The sequence below is a fragment of the Saimiri boliviensis genome, chromosome 1 (genome assembly GCF_048565385.1).
Source record: "Saimiri boliviensis isolate mSaiBol1 chromosome 1, mSaiBol1.pri, whole genome shotgun sequence".
Taxonomy (NCBI): Eukaryota; Metazoa; Chordata; class Mammalia; order Primates; family Cebidae; genus Saimiri; species Saimiri boliviensis.
The window spans coordinates 75,748,231-75,772,994 of record NC_133449.1 but is presented as its reverse complement, the minus strand read 5'-3'; the positions used below and the strand labels follow the sequence as shown (position 1 = coordinate 75,772,994).

At 47.5% G+C, this 24,764-nt stretch overlaps 1 protein-coding gene across 1 annotated transcript in view; it reads left to right on the top strand.

The window, feature by feature from the left end:
• The first annotated feature begins 7,283 nt into the window (after positions 1–7,283).
• B3GNT2 (UDP-GlcNAc:betaGal beta-1,3-N-acetylglucosaminyltransferase 2) overlaps positions 7,284–24,764 on the top strand; it is a 30,789-nt gene continuing 13,308 nt past the window's right edge. The window contains exon 1 of the mRNA XM_039463255.2: positions 7,284–7,521. The gene's annotated coding sequence lies outside the window, so the exon portion shown is untranslated. The remainder of the gene's footprint in view (positions 7,522–24,764) is intronic.

Genomic DNA, 24,764 nt, shown 5'->3' with positions numbered 1-24,764 from the left:
GTTCCAACAGAACCAAGAAGGTGGAAGCCAGCTCTGGGCTTATAGATGTTTGAGCTCTAGGGTGGGAGTTCCATGGGGTCCATACCTGAACAGCAGGTTGTTGGGTGCTCCCGGCTAGTGAGGCAGAGGCAGTAAAGAACAAAGGAGATGAGTGTGGCCCAGGGCTGTGGCTCTGTGGGCCTGCAGGTGTCCTAGGCTGGCCAGGTGCAGTGAGGCAAACCACAGACCTGGAAGGCTGAGGTGGGCATTCAGGTCTGATTGCTCAAAAGCTTTCAGTCTGGCTGGGCAAAAATACCAGGTAAATGCTGGCACCAAAGGGGGCACAGGAAACTTGAAGATCAGGCCATTTCCTCACCAGAAAAATGGATGACAAAGCTGGGTGTGGTGGCTCACGTCTATAATCCCAGCATTTTGGGAGGCCAAGGCAGGCAGATCACTTGAGATCAGGAGTTCGAGACCAGCCTGGCTATCATGTTGAAACCCTGTCTCTACTAAAAATGCAAAAATTAGCCGGGCGTGGTGGTGCATGCTTGCAATTCCAGCTACTTGGGAGGCTAAGGTGGGAGGATCACTTGAATTTAGGAGGCAGAGGTTGCAGTGAGTTGAGATTACACCACTGCATTCCAGCCTTGGAGACAGAGTCTCACTCTGTCTCAAAAAAAAAAAGGAAAAGAAAAATGGGTGATGACATGGAAAAGCCCAGGGCCAAGCACACAGGATTCATTGTATAGTCCAGGCTGCCTGTCCACCTGGGCAGAGCCCATGAGTATGACGGAGAGGGAGCAGGGCTACAGGGGTGACAGCACTCTGGGAAGCAGGAATGCCAAGGGAGAAATTTATGACCTAGAAACTTTTTGTAGACTCATGTCAGACTGTCAGATCAACAGTCTTTGCAGCCACAAAGAAATGGGCATATTTGCAAGTTCTCAGGATAAATGAGCAGTCTGGGCGCCTTCCATTCCACCTTCTCCAGGAAGCCTCCCAGACTTTCCCAACCCTGGCTCACCAGTCCCTTTTTTCCTTTTCTGAACTCTTATTGTCTGCACCTTACAATTCAGCACTTAATCAGACACAGCTGTGAATTCCTCAGTAATTGTTTTTGGTGTGTTTGTCCTGTCTGGGGCAAGATTACAACTTCCTCTAGGGCAGGGACTCACAGTCTTCTTGGGAGGGCTCCTGGGAGGGATGTGGGTGTATGTGGGGCCCTCAGAGAACTATCTCCCATTCTTACAGGGCCTTACAGTTTAGAAAGTGCTTGTACTTATCTCTATTCCTTACAGTAGCTCCGGGAGGTGGCCTATCTTACAGACAATGAAACTGAGACTGGAGGTCAACAATCTGTATGAGAAGAGGGAAGATGAGCAGCAGAGGTAGGATAAACCTGGGATTCCTGGTGCCTGGTCACACAGGGCCCACAGGGGCTCATTTGGTGACAACAAAGCCCCCAGTGGAAAAGGGGGGGAGGGGAGAAGGAAGCTTCCATATGCCCTTCCCTGATGGAAATCTTGGGAAGGAAATGAAAGCAAGAGGCAGGTGGCTCTAGTTTGTAGAGCTGGTGGGTTAGGCTTCATAAAGAGGCAACTGAGGCCAAACCAGGCCACAGAACTGAGGCCACTCATTTGTTTTTTGTTATTCCCTTACAGATCCTCTGTCGTCCCACAGTGCTCTGCTCCTCCTGGCACCTGACCTACCCCTCTATTCATCTACCCCCTCCAAATCCTTTCACATGCTCCTCTGGAATGGCAGATTTCAACAAGCAAACTCAATCGGAGGTCAGTTCATCCGCTTGTGCATCTGTCTGTCCATCCATCCTTCACCTTTGCTCAGAATGAATTTCCCATCTTCTTTGCTTTCCTTGAAGCACTGGGAGATGAGTCTGCTGACTGTGTCCCCCTAGTTCCAGTCTTTGCAGCCACAAAGGAATAGGCATATTCTTAAATGTGCCCCTTGGGTTAAATGAGCAGGCTGGGTACCTTCCACTCCATCTTCTCCAGAAAGCCTCTCAGACTTTCCCAGCCCTGGCTAATTGTTCCTCTACCTGATCACTTCTCCTCCACCTCCTGCAAATTGCTCTTGTTCCTTTGGGGAGCCTGCTGCCCAGATATACTGCCTCTCCCCTGCCTGAAGCTTTTTATCTTCTCCTGTCTTGCTTACTCACTCTTCCTCACTCTCTTCAAACTTTAGCTCCTGGCTCCATGGCCTTCATACCATAACCACCATTCCTGCTCACATCCTGGATGGCTTTCCTGTTCACACAGATGACCAGTGCCCTGCTTCTTAATCTCTTGACCTCATATTCTCCAATGACTTTCTCCTCATGCCTGCCCCATCGGGTCCTGGCTTTGTCATGGCCCTAAAATTTTCCACCTCCTGAACCCCTTACTTCAGATCCAGTCTCTGACCCAACTTCCTCTGCTTCTGGTGTGACAGAGTCCTGGCCCCTTGGCTTTTCCAGTCCCTTGGCTCCCGTCCTTCCCCTCTGATCATTCACTGTGCCGTCTCACCATTGCCAAGGCTCTCAATTCCTTTGCTCCTCTGCCCTGGTAATTTCCTCATTTGAGCTGGCACCACAGTGGGCAGCTGAGCTGTAGGAAAAAACCACACAGGAGGACCAAAGGGCACCTTTAAAGTCCATGGGCACCAGCCCCAGGGGGACTGCCAAACTGCCTTGCTATCTGGCTGTTTCTCTGGTCATCACAACCCTCCCAAACTTCTGCAATGACTGTGCCAAACCTTCTCCACTCTTCAAATCTGTCATCTTTCCTTGCCCTATCCCTAGCCTCCTTTATGTCACAGAGTTAAGAGGAAGTCATCAGGTGGAAAGATTCAACTACCTCTGTGAAAGCAGCCTGGCTCAGTCCTCCTCCAGCCTCCTCCTCCCTGTTATAACAGAGAAACTGGCCCCTGCCTGAGGTCAGCCTTTCCGTTTATACTCTGGTTCCATCCCTTTCATGGACACAGGAGCCTTTGTGTTCCATTGTCCTTTCCCTACTGTACCTTCATCTTCCTCTTCTCTGCGGGATCCTCCTCATTTGCATTTACATATACTCAAGTAATTTCAATCTAAAAATGATTAAAATATAGAAACCAAAATAAACCCACTGCTGACCTAACATTCCCCCCCAGCTATTTTTCTTTCCAACTTTTCACAGTCAAACCTTGCAAGAATTGTCTGTACTTTGTGCCTTTCATTTCTCACCTCTTGCTCATGCCTCCATCCCTTCACTCCACCAGCCACTGCTCTGTAAAAGTGCCAGTGACATCAAGGTCACTAACTCCAGTGGTTGTTATTCAATTTTCACTTCACTCGGGTCACTTAGCCATTTTTTTAAAAAAAGAGATGGGGTCTCGCTATGTGGCCCAGGCTGGCCTCAAACTGGGCTCAAGCAATCCTCCCACCTCAGTCTCCTGAGTATCTGAGGCTACAAGTGTGTGCCCCTGCCTGCACCTTTTGTCAGCCATTTGGAGTTGACTACTGCCTCCTGCTTAGAGTGCTTTTGTCCCTGTTCTCTGTTACCCTATCTCCCCAAGCTCCTAATTTTCTTTTTTTCTCAAGATGAAGTTTTGCTCGTTGCCCAGACTGGAGTACAGTAGTGTGATATTGGCTCACTTTAACCTCTACCTCCTGGGTCCAAGCGATTCTCCTGCCTCAGCCTCCCAAGTAGCTGGGATTACAGGAGCCCACAACCATGCCCAGCTAATTTTTAGTAGAGACGGGGTTTCACCATGTTGTCCAGGCTGGTCTCTAACTCCTGACCTCAGTTGATGAACCCATCTTGGCCTTCCAAAGTGCTAGGATTACAGGCATGAGCCACCGCACCCGGACAAGCTCCCAGTTTTTCTCCTGCCTCTCTGGCTGCTCTTTCGCCTCTGCTACCAGAGGTTTGCCTGTCGGGCCCTTAGATAAGAGTTCTTCAAGCTTCAATGCTAGGTCTTCTGATCTAACTCTACACTCTCACAGGAGCCCACATGCCTCTGGTGACTTCGTTACCACTGCCACACCAGCGATTCCAGCCCCAGCCTCTCCTCAGAGCACCAGACCCCACAGCCAACCACCTGCTCAACATCTCCACCCAGACATGTCACAGGCACCTCAAACCCACTTTAACCAAATGTGAACCTTGGGAGGGTTGCCCAACTCAGAAAATGGTACCGCCATCCATCTGGTGAAAGCAGAGATCTGGGAGTTCTCCTTGATTCATCACCCCCCTAAGCAATTACCAAGACTTGTTCTAGTCTACGTCTCTATATTCACTCTACTGCGTAGACAAATGGTCTCTCTCACATGAAATGAGCAACAGCCTCCTAACTGTCCCTCCACTCCACTCCTCCTCCTCCCCTATTCCTTCTTCACGTTGCAGTTAGAATGATATACTTCAAAATGCCAATTTGAGTGTATGACTCTTGTTTCAAATGTCTCAGGATAAACTCCAAACTCTGTCATGTGGTGTACTGGCCCTGCGTGATCTAACCCCTGCTTGCCTAACTTCCCTCTCAAACACTTCTTCCTTTATAGTCTGTATCAGCCAGGCACCCCTCATGGACTCCCCAGATGATCCTACTACTTTGTACTCCCTTTGGCTCACGTTGAAATTGTGATTGATAGTGCATTTAATTGATAAGCACTTCTCTCCAGCTAGACTGTGAGCTCCAAGCAGGGAGTGTGTGTTTGCCATGTTCACCACTGCAGCACGTAGTCCCGTGCTGCACCTAGAGGATGGCCAACACATTTTTGTTGAATCAGTGAAAAACACATCTCTGCCTACTGATGATGGACCTGGGTCCCAACCTAACGGTAGGGACTATAGCCAACTGATGTGGAATCTAGCAGAGTTACTCCCCTAAAGACTCAGTGTAACTGTTGCAGATACACCCCAACTGCGTTAAAGGCACCATGGAGATTTATCTATTTATTTATTTATTGAGACAGTCTTGTTCTGTCGTCAAGGCTGGAGTGCAGTGGCAGGATCTCTGTTCACTGCAACCTTCACCTCCCAGGTTCAAGCAATTTTTCTGCCTCAGTCTCCCAAGTAACTGGGATTATAGGCGCCTGCCACCATGCTCAGCTAATTTTTTTGAATTTTTCATTGAGACAGGGTTTTACCATGGTGGCCAAGCTGGTCTCGAACTCCTGACCTCAAGCGATCCGCCTGCCTCGGCCTCCCAAAGTGCTAGGGTTACAGGCGTGAGCCACTGTGGCCAGAGAATGCCCTTTTTAAAATTTTAAAATTTCATGGCCTGGGCAGCCTTTGGCAGCTGCAAGCAAGCTTAATTTCCTAGTTGGTTGCCAGGTGACATTGTAGCAGTTCCTTTACTAGAAACTCCTTGGCTGGCAGTCCCTGGAAGCATGTCTGTGACTACAGGGAGTGCGTTTAAAGGGAAGACACATATGCATAGGAACGATATACCAACCTGATGGCACAGAAAGTCTTCCTTAGATGTCAGCTTTGTCTCATCGCTGCACGTAAATATCAGACAGCAGCCTAGAGATATCTTTATTTAAACCAAGGAACATGGACTCAAGATTATTCTGATACATAATGAAAAGACATAGACTTCCTTTATCTATTAATTTAAACTTCCTAAAGAGTTCTTAAAGAATTTATAGCTTGTTTCTTTAAATATGTTTTATTAGTTTTCTAAATTATGAAGGTTAACATAACAGGAAAAATACAAAACCCAAAGTCAATGCAGTAATAACTCCCCTGTTTCCTCTAACCGCGTAACCGTGGTTAACAGTCGGTGTGTACCCTTACAGATATTTTTTCTATGAATATGCAAACATTCCACTTGTTTCTTGGACTTTACATCGCAGTCCAAGGAGAATCATGTGAACGGCATAAAAGCAAGACAGTCTGACGACTGCAAACCGTAACATTTCCAGATCTACTGACTCAGAATTCCTGTTTCTAGAGGACCGTACCCACGTGGCTCTGCATCCGCTGCAACTTGGTCTTTTTTCCTTTGCGGAGTTTGGTTAAGAGTAAGGGCTGATCGTTGAGTGGGCTCAGTTCGCAGGTGCCTGAAATTCCTACTTAGCCATGTTCCCTTCCGGCTAATTCCGCCTTCAAGAGCCTTAAGAAGAAATGCTAACAGTTGGGGATGAAGCGTCCTTAATTGCTCAGTCCAATTATCTAGGTGGGTCCAGGTTCGATTTCCATAGAGAGATAAGGACCTGGGGGCGGGGGCGCTTCCAGGTGCGCTCCTGGCGAGGCTTGCCTCCCCGCGGAGCGCCCGCGAGCCTTGCTGGCTGACCTGGGCCTTTCAAAACCAGGTAACTCCTCCATCCCGTTGCGCCAGGATTACCTGGGGGCTTCAGAATTGTGTCTGCTGCGTCTCGGAGTCACTTTGGAATGCGGTGCTCTGGGGAGCCTGCAGGAGCCTGGGGCTAGGAGGGCGCGTCAGTGGTCCCGGGGGCCCCTGCTGGTAGGTGTGGTTGGCGTCAAGACCGCGTCTGGCTGGCGGAGCCCAGCATTGTCCGAAGGGGGCGGCGGAGTCCCGCCCTTTAGGCCTCGCCTGGGTATCCGCCCTGCCCCTTGGGGCCGAGCGCCCCAGCATCCTGCATTTCCGGCTTCCTGAGACGGGCGTGGGACCTCGAGGAAACCCCTCTGTATGACCCCACGAGGAGAACTAAGGACCTCCCCACCCCTCATGTTCTGGACGGCTTCATAAGCCAGAGGATCCAGTGGCAGTGTCAAGCAGAGCACCACCCTGGTCGTGAGCTCCTAAGAGGTGGAGCAAAGGTCAGGCCCCACGGTGGCCGTGGCTTTCCTCCCCCGCCTCTTCGGCCGGGACGTTCCCCCCTCCGCCCCAGCACTGGAGGGGGCGGCCGGGGTCCATCTAGTTACAGTCACAAACTGGCCAGAAAAGGCCACTGGAGTCTCGCCAGGCGATGCGCTAAGTCGCCTAGCCTCAGACGGACCGCAAGAGGGGCCACCCGCAGCTGGAGGGGCGGTAGCTGGAGTTGAATTTCATTCGTGTTTCGGAGTTTGGAGCTGCCGGGCTTTTCCGGGGCGGGGGGGGGGGGGTCTGCTTCCTAGAGGCTTCCTTTCCCCAGCTTAACCCTCGGCTTTGCAGGAGGGTGCGTGGGGGCTAGAGGGTCCCAGGAAGCCGCGGGGAGCGCGGGCCCGGGCGGGTTACAGTGCCGGCTGTGGAGAGAGGGGCCCTACCAAAACTTGGGGCGCGGGGCGGGGCCGTCGGGCGGTGACGCGAGGGGCGGGGCCGGGCCCCATTGGCGGGCGGGAAAGGGCGGGGCGGGGCCGGGCGCCCGAGGCGGCTGCTGCGCCTAGAACCGGAGCCGGGAGTGAGGCGCAGCGGCAGCGGCGGCAACAAGTGCCGGAGGCCAGAAGAGCTGAGCCGGAGCTGTCCCCACCGCCGGGCCGCCCGTCCCGGGCGCCGCGCATGGAGCGTGAGCGGCGGCGGTCGCCGGGCTGAGCCGCGCGGAGCGGCCGGGACGTGGATGCGGCCGCGATCTCCCGCCCCTGCCCCCGCCCCGCCGAGCTGGAGCTGCTCCCGGACAAGGTAGGGCCCGGGGCGGCGAGCACCGCCGCCGCCTCCCTCCCGGCTGCCCCTCTCCCCTTCGACCCATCTGCCGCCCCCCTCCCGCCTCCCTACTCCCGGCCCCACCCTCCCGACCCCCTGCTCCCCCCGCCCAGTTCCTCGCCGGTTCCGGCCTCGTACCCGCGCCCGGGTGGAGGAAGCCGTCCCTAGGTGGTTCCTGCCGCATTTAAGCCACCTCTACCTTCCCGCCATCCCGGCCACCCTCCCTACCCCAGAGGGAGAGGAGAAGGACACCGCCCGCCGCGGCGCTTTGGAGCTTTGCGCCCCATTCCGTGCCCACCCCGCCCTGGCGCCCGGGGACCTTTCCCCTCCCCGCTGCACCCCAACTTCCGGGGGATCCGGCGCCGGGGTGATGCGGGCTTTGGGAAGGGGCATCTGGGGCCGGGCCTCTTCATCCGGGGCACACGGGTATTTCGGGGAGGGGGCGCGCCTGATTCCTAGCTCGCACCCCCGCACCTCACCCTCGCACTGCGCCGGCCTCCTGTGCCGCATGGGGAGATCAGGTGTTTTGTGAGCCAGGGAGCCGCCGGCAGCCGCTCCCCGCCCCCAACCTCTACCACTTCTGTCTCCGTCTCCCCCAGAACTGGTTTCTGCCAAACTTAGGGAGAACCTTTCGCTTTGACCTTTAAAAAAATATTCCACGCCGCCTGCGTTGAATGATTAACCAGGCTGGTAGCCCGATTCGTGGGGGTGGGGCGGGGCGGGGTGGAGTGGGTGCTGCCAGGCCAGGGAGCGCCTGAAGCTGGATTCTGCCAAACACCTCGTGGGAAGGTGGGCGTGGGGGCTCTGCCGGGGCTGCGGGCGCTGGGCTAGCGGCTGCCCCAGCGCGGCAGGCAGACCCTTCTGGAGGCAATAAACCAAGGCACCTGGTTAATTTCCAGGCCACGATATTTGATACTCGGGGCTGTGGAGCCGTGGAACTCTCTGTCCCCCCATTAAGTGGAGGAGTAGTCGGGAGACTCCCCACAAATGTCACAACGTCGGAACTCATCTTTAAAAATATGTACATTTATAACCTGGTTTGACGAGGAGGCGCTCTCCTGCCCAAAACGTAGGGGTGATTGGTTTGTTGAGTGGGCTCTGTTCACAGGTGCCTGAGCTCTATCCCCCGTGGCCGCCTCAGCCACCCTAACTTATCAGAATGATTGTTTAGAACAATTAAACCATATTCTTTTGCCCTTCCCTTGTTGGAGCCCTACAGTAACATCTGATTGCGAAGCCAGTTGGTGAATATACAGTTATACTTGTTAAAATAAATTTCTCCAGTGTAATTATTTGTGCTTCTGGAGGTGATGGGATGGTAAACGAGGTGGCCGACAGGGCTAAGACTGGGAGTGGGAAGGCGGGGACCCGGGCTGAGCCAGTCCCGGGGCTCTGTGCCGGCTCCTGGTCGCACCCATGCAGATCTGACAGCTGGCCTGGAGGGAGGACCGGCAGGGCAGGGCAGTGCAGGGAGATCACTTCCCACTGTCCTAGCTCCTGCTCCTGGTTCTTTTTGAGTAGATAGACGGTTGTTAAGCCTGGAGGAATTGGGGAGAGTATTACTCAGAGCCCATGCGCTCTACCCTGTAGGACTGTACTTGAGTAATTTGAGTAATCCTTCCCCCCCCCCCCCCCCCCCCCCCCCCCCGCCCAGCCTTTACAAATGTGTTTATCATTTGATCTTCTGTTTGAAACTACTTCTTTAGTTTGGAATATTGCTTTCTCTCCCTACAGCAAGGACTTAACTGTTCTTCGTTTAGTTTTTGTGCAGATGGCAGTTCTATGATGAAGGCCTAATTCTGTGTGAAACTCACCATTTTTCACCCTTAACATTCATTAGACTTGGTTCTGCCACATTTAGTTCAGTGGTCTTGGGCAAGTTATTTCTCATGAGCCTCATTTTACATATCTGGTTTTGGGGTGATAGTGTCTGCTCTACAAGATTATTTCTGAGGGCAAATAGGATGTTTGTCAAACTCCTAGCATTGCACGAGGAGAGTTAAGTGCTAAATAGGCCGGGCGCGGTGGCTCAAACCTGTAACCCAGCACTTTGGGAGGCCGAGTCGGGTGGATCATGAGGTCAAGAGATCGAGACCATCCTGGTCAACATGGTGAAACCCCGTCTCTACTAAAAATACCAAAAAAAGATTAGCTGGGCATGGTGGCGCGTGCCTGTAATCCCAGCAACTCAGGAGGCTGAGGCAGGAGAATTGCCTGAACCCAGGAGGCGGAGGTTGCGGTGAGCCGAGATCTCGCCATTGCACTCCAGCCTGGGTAACAAGAGTGAAACTCTCAAAAAAAAAAAAAAAAAAAAAAAAAAAAAGAAGTGCTAAATAAGTGGTTGTCATTGCTGTAATCAATATAGAAGTTCCTCCTGGCATCGACTTCCCCTTACCAAAAAACGGTAACCCTGTGGGAACCGTTTAGATTTGCCTGTTTGAGACAGAAATCGGCCACAATTGGCAAATGCACATAGAAGATTCTTGAAATCTAAGGAATGAGATAGTATTTTGAGGAAAATATACATGATTTGTTTGTTGTTCAAAAATTATAAATTTTTTTTTTCTGGGCTTCTGATGAAGGGCTGACTATATGAAGCGTTTGTAGTTTTGAAGATTTTCTTGTTCTAAAGAAAAATCATGTTTTAGGTTTCTGAGATACGAAAGTTATGCTAAAAATGGAAAATGGAACTGATAATTCGTAGTTGATTTTCACTATACTGTTCAAATGTGTGCTTTTTTCTTTTAAAAGAATTTGCATTAGGAAATGAATGAGGATCCCCCAAATGATCATTTTACTTTGCATGAGGTGTCTTTGATATAAAGCTAAGATATTCTGGAGAGAAATATGTGGGGCTTTTTCAGCTGATGCAGGGATAAAAGAAAAGGTGAATCCTCTGTTTCTCAAACTTTGAAACTTAGCTTTAAATGTTTTCTACAATGCTGGGGTGTCTTGAAAATTCTAATTTAGGGATGCTGATTCACAGCTGTTAATGTTCTTGACATACTGGGTCGGTGCTTTTCATTCTTTCTAACTTGCTTATTGGATGCAGTATTTGACTCTTTAATTTTCTATAATTTTTGATGGTTTTATTGGAAAGTCTGTTAGAGACTTTAAAAATTAATAATTGACTATGGTGGCTTTTAGAATCATTGAGATCTTGAGATCTTACAACTAGGCTAATACTTGGTTATGTAATCTATTGCAGCATGCCTGATGGTGATATATACATTACCAATACTGAGAGATTTTCATAAAGGCCTTTTGGTCTTTTATGTAAATGCCCAGGGGAAACTAAAGTCATTCGATGGCTTGGCATATTTGGTGTGTACAGAACGTTAAAACATGAATTAATCTAGACTCTGAAGTGGTAAATGTTTCCTGGCTGCATCCAGTAAAGGAAATAGCACGAGCACCCAAAAGGTGTCGACCCAGCTGTCTTTTTCTCTGCTCTCTAAGGTGGGATTGCTGTTCCTAGATACTTGCCAAGTATGTCTGCAGATTGTAGAATGAATACATGCCTCTCTCTGGGGAGGCAATTACTGTTTGAATAAAAGGTATATGTATGTGTGGGGTAAGGTTTTGGGAGAATTGATGTAATGATTTCATCATTACTCAACTGGTGAGGAGGCTTTGCCAGGCTGAACAAAGCATTAGCAAGGAGAACTTGTTACTTGATGGAGAATTTCTTATTAGGGCTTATGTGGCACAATTACTTTGCTGCTGGAAAAAGTTACGTATACTGAGAGTGTGTGTGTGTGTGTGTGTGTGTGTGTGTGTCTATGCCTTACTAAGAACACACACTTAGAACTACAGAAACATTAGGTCTTTTTTTTTTGAAATGGAGTCTTACTCTGTTGCCCAGGCTAGAGTCTAGTAGCACAATCTTAGCTCACTGCAACCTCTGCCTCGCAAGTTCCAAGTGATTTTCCTGCCTCAGCCTCCTGAGTAGCTGGGACTACAGGCACACTCCACCACACTCAGATAATTTTTTTTATTTTTATTTTTATTATATTTTTAGTAGAGACGGGGTTTCACCGTGTTGGTCAGGCTGGTCTCCAACTCCTGGCCTCCTGATCGGCCTGTCTCGGCCGCCCAAAATGTCCTGAGTTTTCTATTTGTTACAAATTTTAAGAATTGAGATTTTGCCCTCTCTGTGTGTTGTCCTGTGAGTGTTAAGGACCTTTGCCCACCAGCTTTGTTTTCCTACCTTGTCTTAATTTTTGTAACGAAATTCAGATGTCTTTTGAGAGTTAGTCATAGCATGTATCTTGTGTAATTTTAGCTTTAGGTATTTTCATATATAACCTTAAGAATATGTTACACATTATTTTCTGTGCAGCTATAAAGGCTTCTTTTTAGCAGGGTTAAATTTAAAAAAAGGGGGGGAATTCCCAGTAGCCAGGAAATTGATACTTTCTACTTTTCATTCTGTGGCATTTTAAAACAGATGGTTCAGGTGTCTTCATTCTGATATGAGTAGGATGTATGTTGCTTACCAGAATGTTTGAAAAACTTGATAATCCAAGGCAATCAATTCTAGCATGTGGCTAGGTTCTGTCCTAGTGGTTAAGAGCGTAAACTTGGACTCCATAAGATGAGGATATTTTTTTTTAACTTCAGGTATAGCATGAAGTAAAATGTGTGAAGTGCTAATATTAAGTGTGAACTCATGTATGTAAACTCTCAGATGAAGAAATAAACATTTTCAGTACTGCAGAAGGTTCCTGTGCCCTTGTCTTGTCTGTGTTCCCACCCCTCAACCCTGAAGGGACTGTTATTCTTTCTTACATCATCGTAGATGTGAGTTCTGTCATCATAGATGGGTTTTACTCGTTCTTGAACGTAAGTGGAATCAGAGTCATACAGCATGGCATGTAGTCTTTTGTGAAATAGACTTGAGTTCTTTTTTTTACCACTTACTGTGTGACTAAGGGCAAGTTATTTAATCTCCGAGTCTTGGTTATGTATGGGAATGCCTAAAGTTAAAATTACACAAACTATTTCAAGATAAATTTTCTCACTTGTAAAATGGGGAAAATAAAGTCCTATGTTAGATTAACTGGGGAAAGTAATATAAAGCTACACCTAAAATACCAAGCACTGTGCCTGACGTTCAGTTTCCTCTTCCCCTTCTTATTTATTTAACAGGATGATAATTAAAGCAACTTTATCTTTTGTGTTTAAATGAACTATTTCATTAAAAGTCCCGTAGGTCTTTTGTTGAAAGTTAGAAGACAAATCTTTGTTTAATACTTTGTTAATACAGCTTCAGCTTAAATAAGTTATATTATTTGTTAGTTGATTGTCTTTAGAGAAGAAATGTCAATTAAAAATAGGCAATCATTGAAATGCCCCATTTGGAGCTATTTGGTCACCTGTGTGACATGAGCTAGGAGGCAGTGATGAGAACTGGTTTGTGGTTGATTTTGAAGCTCTTGGAAGTTTAGTTTGGGTAAGAGTCATCAATAAGTGCCCAAGATGTTCACGACAACATCTGCTTTATGTTGAGTGAAATAATTATTTCAGAGGTGAAAGTACAGGGCCAATTATTTTAATTGCGTGCTTCAGACAAGCCACTTAAAACGTTTTCAACTTTTTTAATCTTGCTGTGTAAGTGGTATTACATAATTCCATGGTCTCATGTCTCCTTATTTGTTTGGTACTTTTCATTTTTGGATCCATTCTTCAAATGTAACTGGGGTGGTACTTTGGCATTCCTTCTAAATGACTTTTATTAGACGTTTATTTAGAAAAAATATTCAAAAAAAATAGAAAAAATATTCAAGGTAAGGTAAAGGAAAATAAAACTAATTTCATCATCTCTCACCACTGTAACTACAGTTAACTTGATGTGGATCCTTTTAAGTGCTCGTTTCTTCATTTGTACGCTTCTAGAATAACCTTAGGAAAAACATACTGTCAATACTTTAGGCAAATCTCAAACAGAATGTAGGCCTGCTTAGAGATGTCTAGCAGAGAAGGCAAGAGTCTTTGAAGGCCTGCATTCAAATCTGACCGCACTGTGGGCCTACTTGGGGCTATACCTTTGTCAGTGCCAAGCAGACAGTCCCTAGAGGCTCCATCAGAGGGCTTCGGTCTCCACATTACAGTAGCCAATATGGAAAACCTGTCTTGGAATACTTTTCCATTAAGACCTCAAGATGTTTAGTGAAGTGGGCAATTTGTTCACCAACCGAACACGCATTGAGCACTTGGTGTATGCCTAGCACTGTGCTTGGCCTGTGCATGTTCATAGATGGGTTAGGCATGGTTCCTCCCATCTGTGGGCAGTGTGGTGGAGACTGCCGGAAACTGATGAGATTGCCTTGGTAGAAGTGTAAGTAAATCGCGTGTTGGAGGCAGCCAAGAAAGGTTTCTTAAGGAAGTGGCCTTTGGGTTTGGTCTTGAAGGATGAATGAGTAACATTTCAGGGGCAGAGAAAGGAAGGTAGAAGTGCTCAAGGGATTGTAGGCCAAGAAAGCAGGACACAACAGAAAGGCTCATAGAGATCTTTTGGGGAAGCAGCAGGTGATCCCTGCTTGGTACACTCCAAATCCAGTGGATCAAAAAAGTGTAATAGGCCATGGTACAACCTCAGGGATTGTGCAGAGGTGTGGCACTTAATAGTTATGGAGGTAATGGGGAGCCAGTGAAAGTTGTTGTGATGAGGAGAGAGAGAGGGTATGCTGACAAGTTATGGACAGGCCCATTGAGGAAGATGGGCCTGAGTGTGAATGAGGCAAGCCTGACGCGGGGCAGGTCATTGCAGTCCCTTTTCTCTCTGTTTCCCATTTGCCCCCTACCAGTCTCTCAGAAAGAAGCTGGAGGGATCCTTTAAAAACTGAAATGACAGCCTGGTACAGTGGCTTACGCCTGTAATCCCAGCACTGTGGGAGGCCAGTCACCTGTGTGAGTGGATCACCTGAGGTCAGGAGTTCAAGATCAGCCTGGCCAACACGGAGAAACCCCGTCTCTACTAAAAACACAAAAACTAGCTGTGCATGGTGGCACACACCTGTAATCCCAGCTACGCAGGAGGCAGAGGTTGCAGTGAGCCAAGATGGCTCCATTGCACTCCAACCTGCGCGACAGAGTGAGACTCCATCTCAAAAAAAAAAAAAAAGGAAAAAAGCCTGAAATGACTTTAGCTTACTTCTCTACTCAGAATCCTCCAGTAGCTTCTTGTCTTCTCCAGAGGAAAGCCAGAGTGTTCACCACCTACCAGGATTGGTGATCTGCCCTCCTCTCCTACCTCCCTTCTTCCCCCTCATTTCACTCCAGTAACACTGGCCCCCAGCTTTCCTGTCTCTGGCCTTTGTGTGGTGACTGTTCCCTCTGCCTGGAACTATCCCTCACCTCTTCTCTGAGGAGAAAGGCTTTTGCTGATTACCCTGCATAAAGCAGTCTTTCCTTATCCCCTGTGGTGTTCTTCATATTTCATCTGTTTATCAGCTTTACAACAATCAACTCTGACTTGATTATTTGCTGCCTGTTTTAAACACTGCTTGGTTTAAGTAGGCATTTGAATTTGTTGAGTTAGGCCATTTCATTAAAATCAGTCTTAGTAGAGGGGAGAGACTTTAGTAGAGTCTTAGTGGAGGCCCTGGTTGAGGGCCCAAACCGGGGTAGGGATGGTACTAGATGGAAATGAGTGTATGTTATATTTGGAAGAGGTGAGAGAGAAAAAGACTCATAGTGGGTGTAAAGGAATTTGGAAACCAATTAAGGGAGGTTAGGAGGAGGGCTATGACACAGGTACATTGGAGCATTTTTTAGCATATGGGATATGGGAGTCTACGCTGATGTCTAGGAGGGTCTAGGGGACAAGAATATGGGGTAAGAAAAGACCCAGCAATAGACTTGGGCCAGGAACTGTGGAGAGAGTCCATTTTGGGGAAATGGGGACAAGGAGCAAAGGCTGCCAAGATGCAAGAGAATTCCGGGGGTTCCTGAGCTTGGGGCGGGGTAGACATGGTGGCCAGCAGTATTGAGTGCTCTAGAAAGTCAGGAAGGTGCAAGGACTGTGAAGCTTCTAGATGAGGTGGATTGGGAGAGTCAAGGCAGGACAAAAGGGCATGACAAGAAGCGTGTGGCTGGAGCCATTGGAGAGGGAGAGCCTGAAGGTGGAGGAGACAGTGGCAACTTGCTATTGGGGCAAGACCCTGGGAGCAGCAAGAGCTATGACGCGGGGTGGAGATTCTGGAAGTGAGAGGTCGGGGACTGGCTGATGTGGAGAACTTGAAGTAAGTTTTGGTCCCAGAGCTGACATCAAATGTCTTTGTAACTATGGCAACCCACTTAGCCTCTATTTCCCACCTCCTGCAGGATAGCAGGAAACCTGCACAGCCAACTTCCCATGTTTGTTACTGGAATCCATTGACCTCATGAAAAAGTGTTAATACTCTAGGCAGGTATTCTATGGACCATAAACTTGCTGCAGTTTATTTGTGCTTCAGAAAAAAATTTTTAATCCTTTATTTTCTTTGAAAAGCACTTAACATCCAGCTGGTTCCCCAAAGTACTTCTTTTTTGAGTCTTGATCAGGTAATAACACAATTGTGAGGAGTTTTGTGTGCACATGGGTGTTTTTAACCCTTCAGGTCTGGCTCTAGATTGTTCACTGGGAAGCCTGATGATATTGTCAGATTCAAATATGTTTGTCTATTGAAAGGGTCAAAGTGTTACAAATGCCATCCTTTCTAAACAGTTAACATTTGGAACTAGTGAGACGTATTTTTAACCTTTATTATTTTATGATTGTATTTGAAACTTGTTTATAAGGAACTTACATAACTTTTATTCTTGAGATGTAGCCATTATATTTTTCTTCTCTTCCTTTACCACATAAGGAATTATTTTCTTCGAATGAACTTAAAATATCTCTCATGAATACTCCTATTTTTAACTGAATGCTTCCTTTTTTTAAAAACTTATTCCTCAAAGTTCTGATGGATCTTTTTTTTTAAAGTCTTTATAATGGAAATTTTCAAACAAGTGCCCATAGAATGGTATATGAAGCTTCTGGTAGCCACCAGCGGCTTCAGGACAATGATTCTCTATTTTCATCTCTACCCTACTCATGACTAGGGGCCCATGGGCACCATGCAGAGAAGGAGAGGAAGGTCATACTAGGCCGTAAGGGTGGCAGCCATCAATAAGAGATAGTGGAGGCTGGCGGAGAGGGTTGGAAGCTCTCAGGGAGAGTGAGAAGCAGACCGGGGGAGATTGGAAGCTGGAGAACCTGGGATTGCTGTGGTCCCTGGTGTCTCTTTGAAGGGAACATGCAGAGACTCACTTAAAACTGAGGTGACTTAAATTACTTGGTAAAAGAAGGCCAGTTTCTGAGCAGTTCAGTAGGGTGCCCATATGTTGAGCAAACATGTTCTCTTTTACTTTGGCGAGAAAAACTTTTCTTGGCGGGTGGTGGGAGAAAGCTATGTTACGATTCCACCTCTTCTTTAAATACAGAAACACAAGTCTTGGTTGAAGGCCTGAAAGATGCCTCCCCTTTTATAGAACATTCGGATAAAAGGCCAAAGTGTTACTGAGGATATGTATTTAAAAATGTATATGATTTATTTTGATATTTAAAAAGAAACAACATGAAAACAACAGTCCTGAAACATTTGTCAGTCATTGGGACAGAGTTGGGATTTAACCAGCCTTTGAGAAAGGGAGAAGAGGCAGGACAGGAATCCGAGTTGGAGCAGGGAGTCCCTTTGCTTGTTTGCCACCTTGCTCTGAAGTTGCCACCCAGGGTCACATGTCACTAGAAGTGTTGGCCTTTGGGAGGAGGATGATCTCTGACCATGGAGAAGAGGCAGCATCCCAGAGGGAGGCCAATTTAACTGGATGCTCAGTGTGAGAGGAGGGGCGCTGGCACCTGGTGGCTGGGTGCTGTGGGCGGGGCCTGCCAGCCCTTGCCTGTCATTTTCCACTTGGGACAAGCTGCTTAGTTCCAGCCTCCTGGCTCACCTGGAACCATTTCTCCTGGGAAGCACCGTCACTGAGATAGTGGATTCCAGGTGATAAGGGCTTGGTACTCCCTTTTGGGGGATCCTGAGTGCCAGGAGGAGAGGATGACATCGATGCACTGGAGGAATCGAGGCTGTCCTCTCAGGGGAGGAGGCAGAATTTGAACCTGGACCTTCAAGGATGGCGGTAAGGATGGAGAGAGGCAAGATAAGGGACATTTTAAGCCAAGAGAAACCAGGCTGAGCAGAGGTGTGGGGTGGGGAGGACAGTAGTTGTTATTAAGGGGTGTTGGTGTCTAGAGGCTTCCGGAAGGGGGTTTTAGGAGTGGCCTGCCTAGATTAAGGACATCAGGTCTTTGAGAGTGCTCAGGGAGGATGGGGATGCCCATCTTCCTCGGTGCAGCCCTGGGCTCGGGGTGGCCCGTCTGGGTTCTCAGTTCTGCCCTTTCCCTCTACTTTCTCTGGGAACCTCAGACAACTCTCTGATCCTGTGAGCCAGTTTACTTCTGTGGAATGAAGATACCTCAGTCACCACTTGACTGTGTATCCAACTGGGCTCATGGCAAATGGGCAAGCCCTCCCTGAGCTAATTGGTGGGGACTAGGTGTGCAGTGGTTGTCTTATTATAAGGAGTGACCTAGATACCTTTGTCTCGTTTCTCTATTTCTTTTTTCCCTTCCCCAAATTATTTTTATTTTTTATTTTTTTAGACAGAGTTTTACTCTTGATGCCTAGGCTGGAATACAAAGGTGGGATCTTGGTTCACCGCAACCTCCACCTCCCGGGTTCAAGTGATTGTCCTACGTGAGCCTCCCAGGTAGCTGGGACTGACTACAGGCACACACCGCTGCGCCCAGCTAATTTTTGTATTTTTTTAGGTAGGGACAGGGTTTCGCCATGTTGGTCAGGCTGGTCTTGAGCTCTTGGCCTCCCAAAGTACTGGGATTCCAGGCATGAGCCACAGCACCTGGCCCAGACCATGCACTTTAATACAACATTATTTTTGTATATTTTTTAATTCTTGTAGAGACAGGATCTCTCTATGTTGCCCAGGCTGGCCTTGAGCGATCCACCTCCTCTATCTCCCAGAGCAGTGGGATTATAGGTGTGAGCCACTGCGCCTGGCCTAGTGCAATATTATTTTAAAAACTCTACACATGCCTATTCTGCAGAACTTTCTGTAATCTTTGTGCTTGTTTTTGGAAGAGTGGGTCAGGCACCTCTCTCCAAGCTGCAAGACTCCAGATGGATAGGCAAGGAATCCCATAGCCTGAGGACACCTCACTTTCTGGTGTCCCCTTCACTGTAACCAAGGGTATATTCTTTTTTAAGAAAATGTGTCACTGGAAATCTTCATCCTAACAACCAAGAAATTGAGACTTCCCAAAGCAATTTATTAAATTACTTAAAATACAATGAATGTCATTGGTATAATTGTAAATGTTTATTGAATTTACAAAAGAAGGTTATTTTTAATATGCTGTATGTAATCTCAAGTTGCAGCATGTTCAAACAGTGCTTTCCTGATTTTGAGGTTATATTTTTATTTTGGAAGGAAGACAAATGTAAACGTTTATCTTGCAGGGAAATGTTGGAGATGCTCTCAAACTCTGCAGTTCTTTTTTTTTTTTTTTTTTTGGGGGGACTGGGTCTCGCTCTGTCTGGAGTGCAGTGGTGCCACCTGGGTACACTGCAGCCTCCACCTCCTGGGTTCAAGCCATTCTCCTGGCTCAGCCTTGCAAATAGCTGGGACTACAGGCATGCTATAGGGACTACAGACCACCACGGTGGGCTAATTATTATGTTTTTAATAGAGACAGGGTTTTACCATGTTGGTTATACTTACAGTTCTTGGGGGACGAGAATTGCCAAGTGTAATTTAGTAGAATTGGAAAGGCAGTGGTTATTTTGAAAGAGTTTGTAAATTACCTGTTGGAAGTGAGGTAGATCAGTGGTCCCCAATCTTTTTAGCACTGGAGACCACTTTTGTGAAAGACAGTTTTCCACTGACCCCAGGGTAGGGGGTGACATTCGAGATGGTTTCGGGGTAAAACTGTTCCACCTTAGATCATCAGGAATCAGATTGTCATAAGAAGCATGCAACCTAGATCCTTGCACGTGCAGTTCACAACAGGGTTCGCCCTCCTGTGAGAATCTAATGCTATGAGAATCTAATGTCGTGCTGATCTGACAGGAAGCAGAGCGGGGGGCTAATGCTTGCAGGCCTGCCTACTGCTCGCCACCAGCTGGGTGGCCTGGTTCCTAACAGCCTGTGGACCGCTAGGGGGTCCGTGGTCCAGGGTTTGGGGACCCCTGCCATAGGTTCTTTATGCCAGGGTAGATAGTGGATTGAATTTGATTGCCCAAGTGCTTAACCTTAAAGTGCTTGTTTTAAAATCTAAAATTTCCGCTTCTGTGTGCGGCCAGTTACCACACCTATGGAACTAAGTGGTGGGGAGTGGTGTACTTTGAAAGTCAATCTCATGAGTTTGAGAGGGGTCATCTTTAAATTTTGTAAATTGGTCATCAGTTGAATTCTTGTGCATTTTACTATGTAAAATGATAGTAATCACTTTTCCATACTTATGTGAAGATACCCTTCCTTTTCTGTATAGGTGTCTGTAGACATGAGGAGCCCACAGAATGGATAACAGATCTCCCCTCCCTTCCTCCCTTCCCCATCTCTGTTCACCAAGACTGCCAAGGCAGGGCTGATGGCCTACTTATTTCCGGAAGTACTTGTACAAGGTCATTTTGATAACTTAGTTCATGTAATAGGATTCTGTTTCTAGTCCAGTAAATGTAATTTATGCCTGTGCATTTCTATTACTTTTTAATTGCCTTCTTTCTCCCCTCCCCCATCCCTGAGGCCTATGTTTGTTTATAGATTTATTTAATTGTACGTGACTGTTTTCCTGAGCCATGTTTTTATGTGATGTACTGCTTTGAGATGACACCAGGTAATTCTTTCTTGAGGAGTGAGGCATAGAGGGGAAAACTTGGGAATTGGTAGATACTTAGGATACTTATGGAGAGGAGAGGCCAGGGGCCAAGGGGAGGAACGATGGAGAGGGAGGCATGTATGAAATTATCCAAGAATGGTTTGCTAGAGCAGTGTTTACAATGTTTGGTCAAAATGGTCAAAGAATACAAAATTTCCTTTAGTTACGTCCTGATTCTTTACTGTCCCTCCCCTTCTTGTTCTCAAATAGATTGCGTGTTGAGTGGCAGGCGCTAGAGATATAGACGTCAGTGTGGCCCGTTCTGCCCAGTTCTGCCCAGGAGTCCTCGGTGTGTCACACCTATTATCACACCGTGTGCTAAGTCAGATAAATGTGGGTGAGGTGGTATTAACAGCAAGGGGGAAGTCATTAAAGCAGCCCAACCCGGTGGGGGTAGTGGGGTGGGAGGAAGAGGTGGTGCCAGGGCCATTGGCTCCTTTTTGTTGTTGTTGTTTTGCTCTATTGCCCAGGCTGGAGTGCAGTGGCGCAATCTCTGCTCACTGCAGTCTCTGCCTCCTGGGTTCAAGAGATTCTCGTGCCTTGGCCTCCCTAGTAGCTGGAATTACAGGCAAGAGCCTCCATACCTGGCTAATTTGGGGCTATTGGCTCTTTTATTTTTCCTGTTGATAGCCCAGAATGGAAGCTATAGACTCTAAGAAAAAGACTTTGTTACTAATGGTAATTCTCACTGCTGGACTCTCCAGTCCCCTGGGACTCCTGATAGTAATCCTAGCGCTCTCCCTCAGGGTGGCCTTGGGCTAGGCTCTTTCTCCCTGTGCCTTGTTCTCTGCTGTAAAAGGAGTATTAGAGTGGATGATCTATAAGGCTCTGGGAAAGAAATTCTTGGAGTTTCTTTCTGGTAATGAAATTGGGTCACAATCTGTGTATGAATTTGTGTGCATGTTGTTGAAAAAAACAAGTAAAAGAATGAGGTAAGCCAGGCGTGGCGGCACACTTGTAGACCTAGCTACAAGCTGGTGGCTGAGGTGAGAGGATCACTGGAGCCCAGGAGTTCAAGACCAGACAGGGCAAAACAGAACTCGGGCAGACCCTTTACCCACACCCCCCCACCAACACACACATACCACGAGTGAGATGGTACAGTTGGTGGCCAGCGCTGGTTCTTTGATCCCTTTTCTGTCACAGGCTCTTCCTCTCAGAGCCAGGAGAGCTGGGGTCTGGGCCAGCCCGGTGCCACTGTCTCAACCTGTGTGGCGGGTTGTGAATGTATGCTGGTCTCCCTTCACTTCAGGCTGTGATACAGGAGGGAAAGAGGCAGATTTTCTCCACCTGGAGCCAGTTCTGACAGAGGTGTTTAAGCTCTGGCAGTCTCTCTCATCCTTTCCTGTGAATAACTAATCAAAACTACTCATCACAAAATACATCTGTTGGGGATTCTGCCTATGATGCGGAAGTGTTACCAGGCCAGGACCCCTGGATACCTGAAACCATTGAGTGCTTCCCAACGGGCCATTCTGTCTACATTATTACTAATATTAATTTGAAAAAAAAAATTCCATTTCCCCTGGCTTTCCTTGGAATTCTTCACATCTTCCTGGGTGGGTATCCACAAATGCAATAATTTTGATACCTTAATTATTTTTAAAAGTACAACTTTATTTGGAGAATCACAATCCTCTTCAAGCAACAGTGTTGTGTGGTAGAAAATATAAGCGCTTAGGCCCAAGGTTGGGGCCACAGTCCAAATGCTGGCTCCACCAGGATTAGCTCTGTGACCTCAAACTAATTGCCTCACATTTTTTAGCTTGTGAAGATTAAATGAGAGGAGAACATCCCAACATTAAAAATGGGCAAAGGGCATGGGGGAGTAGAAGGACCAGAAGGAAGCATATGAAAAGATGACGTCAATTAAAACAGGGAGGTATTCTTTTTTGGTAAAGATTAAAGAAGGACAGTGGCCAGGCACAGTGGCTCACGCCTGTAATCGCAGCACTTTGGGAAGCTGAGGTGGGTGCATCACTTGAGGTCTGGAGTTCAAGAACAGCCAGGCCAATATAGCAAAACCCTATCTCTACTAAAAACACAAAAATTCCATGCGCCTTTAGTCCCAGCTACTTGGGAGGCTGAGGTAGGAGAATTGCTTGAACCCGGAAGGCAGAGGTTGCCGTGAGCCGAGATCATGCCACTGACTCCAGCCTGGGTGACAGAGCGAGACTCTGTCTCAGGACCATATTCACTGTTAGTGTGGATGACTTAATGCTCTTGGGTATGCAGTGAGAGGATAAATCAGTCTGACCTTCCTTTTTGGTGGGAGGTTAAGGGTGAGGGGAATAGCTTGATTCTGTGCTGACTGATTTTAAAAGATTGGGTTTCTTTCGTGATGTTTCCTGTGAAAAAACCAGATGATGAGCAAGATGTGTCTAGGAGGGTGTTTATGTTTTCTCAGTTATAGGGAAAACCAGAGACAACACATATGCTCATTGATTAGCAGTTGGTAAAGAAATTGGGTGGGGTGGCTCATGCCTGTAATCCCAGCACTTGGGGAGGCCGAGGCGGGTGGATTGTTAGAGCCCAAGAGTTCGAGACCAGCCTGGGCAACATGACAAAACCCTGTCTCCACAAAAAATACCAAAATTAGTTCTGGTTGTGTGCCTGTGGTTCCAGCTACTCAGGAGGCTGAAGAGAGGGGGATCGATTGAGTCCAGGAGGTTGAGGCTGCCAAAAGCTGTGATTGCGCCACTGCACTTCAGCCTGGCAACAGAGTAGTAGGACCCTGTCCCCCAGCAACCCCCCCACCCAGATTTAATAAGGCAGACCACATATACCTGTATTTTGTCAGAGGTGTGTTAGCAATCTGACGATAGCAGACCAATCACTCGGATCATGCTCTTTTTCCTCCTGTGAACTGAATCTGCTTTATAGAAATTAAGGCTTCAGGACAACAAAGCCGACTAAATTTGTAATCATGGACATCCAACTTGGAGTTCTTCCTTATTCTTGAATTATTTCATGTTCCTGTGTGATGTGGTCAGTTTTCTGTTTTAAGTTGAGGGATGTGAAGGAAAACACATTCCTCCAGTCCATCCGGCAGCAGCATTTGTCCACTTAGCTGCAGCTTCACGTATGTATCCTCTTCCTAGCAGACCCCTGCCCCCCAACCCCCTCCCTGCTCCTACCTGCCCTTCCAGTGTGGCCTCAGAACCAGCCTGCCCCTAAACTAACTGTGTCGATCTCTGCCTGCAGACACTCTGTGCTCCAATCCCATCTCTTGCCTGCCCTGCTTCTCCTTACATTTCTGAAATTTGCCCTTTTATAACCCCTACTCAGGTCCTGCCTTGTCCCCTGATGTTGACTAAAGGGCTGTCATGTATTTATTGCCTCTGCCAATTTAGTGTACAGGACCCATGTTTTATACTCCCCTTTCCCCAAACTCCAGACTGAAATCTTTGTAGTTAGAGATGACTCTGGGTTGATGATGTAGAGATCTATAACTTGTGCCAGTTTTTAAGTTTTGCCTTTCTGCTCCAAATTCACCCTCAGTTGCCTGATCTCTGAAAATGGATCTGGGCCCTTTAATTTTTTTTTTCTTTTCCCTTTGTAAGTAGAGGTCTCTCAAGGGGACCTTGTAGGAGGAAGGGATTTTCCTTCCTGATTTCATGTATGTGCATGTTTTTCCTGTACTCCTCTATTCCTGCAGGGCACACCTTTCTCCAGCGTTTACTGCTCTGTTTCCTACATCTCTGGCATCAGTGGTGGGACCAGGAACATAAGACTAGGTAGATAGACCTAATGCAGCCCCCATGTGTGCACCCCAACCCCCCCTGGTGCCGGCCATCTAGTGACCTAGCCACCTGATCTTTGTCCTGAGCACAACCCTAAGCTGCTCTGGCCCAGGGTATACATTGACGTGCTAAACTTCTACAGAGGGAGACCTCTTTACTCCCAGGTCCAGCAGCACTCGACTCCCTGTGTGTGCCCTCCTTACTTGTGCCTATTTCTGTCTACACTCAGCCTTGCTTCCCTGCACCCTAGACGGTTTCCCCTCCTTCCTGGCGACTGGACGATCTCTGGCCTAGGTACCCAGGAAATTTTCTGCCAAATGTACTTTCTTCAACAAACTCAAAACCCCTTGCCTTACTTTTGGGAGATATTTTTGATCTCTTCCAGGGCATCCTTTAGATTATTATTCCATCTTTATATTTACTCAGGTATCTTTTTTTTTTTTTTTGTATTAAACTTCTCTTGCTTAGGTTAACATCTGGTTTCTACCTGCTGGTTCGAC